A 4396-nucleotide genomic window follows, 5' to 3' on the forward strand; every position below is an offset into this window, starting at 1 on the left:
TCTAAGATAGGTGGAACTTAATGGCTTCAGAGGGACTAGTGTAAACGGTACAAGGTCTGGATTTGTTAAAGGAAAAGCATGATACGGTATGAAGTAATTGATGTGAGAGCTGATTTCCAGAAATACGTTTTCACATTTTAGATAAAATTCTTAGGCTAGTTTCCTCGGAGTTAAAATTCAGAGAGGCGTTTGTTTATATTGAATTTAACTGGATAAAATTTCTGACTTGGAGAATGAGTTTTCCTATTCAACTTGATGTTTAAAAGTCTGAGAAAACAGTCCGGCTGGTGTGACTCGGTGGATTGAGCATCCTCCCATGGACTGATGTCCCGGTTTGATTCCCCGTCAAGGCACATGCCTGGGTTTTGGGCTTGATCCCTGGGGGGGGGGGGGGGGGGGAGGGCATGCAGGAGGCAGAAGATCAATGTTTCTATCTCTTACTTTTCTCTCTTTCTCTGAAAAAAAAAAACCAAAACCAAAAGTCTGAAAAAACTTTCTTTTTCCATGTGTTAATGTCTAATTGCTTTTGTTAATGCACTGAAGTTTTTTTTAGCTCCTAGCAGTTTTAAATCTCATTTAAGACTTTAATAAATTATATATCTTTGCCTGCAGCTGTTTCATTTTTGTATTGTAGGTAAGTAAGGGTGGGAAGGTAACACAAATTTTCATGAGGCAAATACCAAGTAAAAACTGCTGACATCCTGCTTGTTATAGAAATCTTTATTTTATTTATTTTTATCCTCACCCGAGGATAATTTTTACATTGATCTGCAGACAGAGTGGGAGGGAGGGAGAGAGAGAGAGAGAACATCAATGTGAGAGACACATTGATTGGTTGCCATCCGCATGACCCTAACCCCGAGGTACGTGCCCTTGGCTGGAATCGAACCCAGGACTCCTCAGTCCTCAAGCCGATGCTCTAACCGCTGAGCCAAACCTGCCAGAGCCGTTACAAAAATCTTTAAAGTAACATTATTAAAAGATTGACTTTTAATAATACTTTCAGTATTATTAAAAGATTGACTTTCAGTATTAAACATTTCACAAAATATGATGCTTTAAATTGCTACACTTTATCTTGCTTTAAGTCCAAGCAAGCTACTGACTATTTTTGAGTAAAGTAGGAAATAAACATTTCATTTCCTAAGGTGGTTTGAATTTTTCCCCCTCACCCTCAATCTTTCTGTGACTGCATCATCTCTGAAAAGATAAACTCTGGATAATTTCTTGTTACAGTTAATCCTCATTGTTAAATAGGCTTTTTGTTTCAGCATTTGGCCTATTAAATTGCTCCTTTTTTTTTTTTTGCTTCCAGAACCAAAATTATGTTCACCAAAGTGGTATGTTCCTTTTCATCCTATCAATAGTGGTAAAAGCAAAATCTTGTTTTGTTTGTATGGGCAGTTGGAAAGCTCGTGAGATACAGGACTCCAAGTTCAGAAGTCCATTAAGGGGAGAAGTGTAGTTGGCTACTCCTTACCTCCCTCCACCCTGCTGAAGCTTGCCAAAACTTAGCTGGCTGATTTTGGAAAGCCCTTGAAATATGTCACTAATGGTGCTTTCTTTTACGATTGGGCCGTTGACCTCATTTGTGATGAACAAAACCTGTCCAAATCATGCAGTGTCCCCACCCCCCAAGGGAAAGAGTCAGTGAAAATGTTTTAGCAACATCACTGATATGTGTCATAACTCCAGCTAATAAAGATGATAAAAAACATTCAAGCTATCAAGTAGGATTTTTTTTGAGGGCAGAACAATTTAATTTTTAACATCTGTATGTTAAATGGCATGTTGTTGGCATAGTTTGAAAGCATGAATTCTGGTGTCTGTAAACACCCAGTTCCTCCTAAATATTTGGGACAGTTTCATAACACTGTGTAGGAGTTGTATTCACCAAACCCTTTTAAACTGATCAGTTTATGCATTCCTCCCAGGCTTTTCACGGTCAAATGTCTTTCCCCATCCTGTGCTGGGATGGGGCGCAGTGGAATGGAATTAGGAGCCAGGTCTGCCTGAGTTCAAATATGTTAGTGACCTTTGGTTTGTTAAAATAGCACAATCCCTGGTAGAAAATTAGTACTCATTAGATACTAATTACTATACAAGATTAATATCCCAGGTAAGTATTATAGCCATAGAACAGCTATTCCCAATCTTTTAACAGCACAGATTTTCTTTTATTTCTTCTACACAATTCTGTTGATATATTTTACCGTCTAGGCTATTTATTATTACTTTTTTTCTTACTAATCACAGATAAAAATCAACATGAGCTCACCACATGGTTTGTTTCTATATTCAGTGATAGGATCTTATCCAAAAGTTGGATATTTTGTCAGCCGTTAGGCCTTTACTGGCTTGACATAGACGTTGGAACAGTGGAACTGGCCCGAGGCCCACCAGCTTCTAGCCCTTGCAGCTATCAGGTGAGAGCACTGAGTTCTCCGTGTCCAGTGTCAACCCTTTTCTTAATTCTATTGGACAAACAATTGGAAGCACCTCCTCATCCAACTTCTCACTGGCCCTGAAAACAGCCACCTGAGCCACCCAAGTCCAGTGTGATGATGGTTTGCTTGGAAGCTTGTCAGTATAAACAACATAGCCCTTTGCTCAGTAGAGATATGAAGCTTGGATGTGAAACAGCAAAACAAAGCTGTATTTTCTGCTCTGGAAAAGGTTTACAGGTTCAGGCAGAAATACTGGAAGCTTATCCATAAAAACAAGGGAAGATGAGGAAAAATTGGATGAATAAAAAAAATAAAAATGAATGAAAAATCAAGGAATGATATACAGAAGGCAGTTCCTGAATGTACCTACAAAAGACATTTTTTTTTTATCCTCACCTGAGGAGTTTTTTTGCATTTATCTTCAGATAGAGCGGGAGGAAGAGAGAAACATTGAGTGGTTGCCACCCACACGACCCCAACTGGGGCCTTGGGGGCCGGGGACAAACTGCAACCGAGGTACGTGCCCTCAGCAGGAACCGAACCCAGGACTCTCTGGTCTGCGGGCCGATGCTCTAACCACTGAACCAAACTGGCCAGGGCAAAAAAATTACATATTTTTTTTAAAAAAGCAAAATGATGGAAATACAGGAACAATGTGGGAAGACATAAAAATAAGACTTTCAAAAAAATAAAATAAGACTTTTCAAAGTTCTGACTATACCAGTTTTAGATGGCCGGTGACTCTGAACCCTGTGCCCATCCTCTCAACCAATGTCTCCGTCACTGCGAGAAACAGCTTCGTGAATATGAAGCTTGTTCCTTTCCTTTCTTTTTGGTAACTTTGTGAAGTAACTGTTTTTAGTTACAGAAGTAATACTAATTTTAGAAAAATTTAAAAACACAGAATACCACAAAGAAGAAAAGAAGAGCCTAAAATCCCACCACGGAATTGTACATTTTTTCATAGATAGGAATTTTTAAAAATATGTTTTTATTGATTTTTTTAGAGAGGAAGGACGAGGGGGAGAGAAACATCAATCGGCTGCTTCCTGCACACCCCCTACGAGGGATGGAGCCCGTCACCCAGCCATGTGTCCTGACCAGGAATCAAACCAGCAACTGCTTATTGCATAGGATACACTCAATCCACTGAGCCCCACTGGCTGGGCTAAAAGATAAAAATTCTTAATCTGAGTAACCTGAGATCCAGGATAGGCCTTTGGGGGGCCCATGAATCCCAAAATTGGATGCAAAATTAAATACCTGCATGTGAGCTTTTCTGAGAATGGGGCTCATGGCCTAATGGAAATTAGGTTCTTAGAGGTGGAGCCACCTTCAGAATATTACAAACTTCAGGTGTGGATCTTCCCAGTTTATTTTCTTCACATGTGTAATACCTGTTTGTTTGTTTTTTTATCCTCACCCGAGGACATTTTTACATTTATCTTCAGATGGAGCGGGAGGGAGAGAGAAAGGAAGAGAGAGAGAGACACATTGAGTGGTTGCCACCCACACAACCCCAACTGGGGCCGGGTACAAACTGCAACCGAGGTACGCCCTTAGCAGGAACCAAACCAGGGTCTCCCTGGTGTGTGGGCTGACGCTCTAAGTGCTGAGCCAAACCAGCCAGGGTTGTAGTGTCCTTTTTTAAATTCACCCTCTGATCTTGCTTTAAGACCTCAGACCAATGAATAGCTGTAATTCGACTAAAGAACTCTAGTTGAACAAGAGTTGTAACTGCTGTCCCTTAGACGATGGCATTTGGTTGACATTCATTCCGCAAGCCTGATGAAGCACACCAAGAAGGTGGTGTATTTGCCCCTGGAAACAGAAGATGGACAAAATGGCGAGGGCTTGTGGTTCCTCCCTTGGCCTCAGCCAGGCTTCCCTGAAGGCCCTGGAAGGAGGGCAGTAACAAAGGATGTGTTTGGCTCCTGGTCCTCCTGCTG

Source organism: Molossus molossus, unplaced genomic scaffold, assembly GCF_014108415.1.
Source record: "Molossus molossus isolate mMolMol1 unplaced genomic scaffold, mMolMol1.p scaffold_m16_p_19, whole genome shotgun sequence".
In the NCBI taxonomy this organism is placed as follows: Eukaryota; Metazoa; Chordata; class Mammalia; order Chiroptera; family Molossidae; genus Molossus; species Molossus molossus.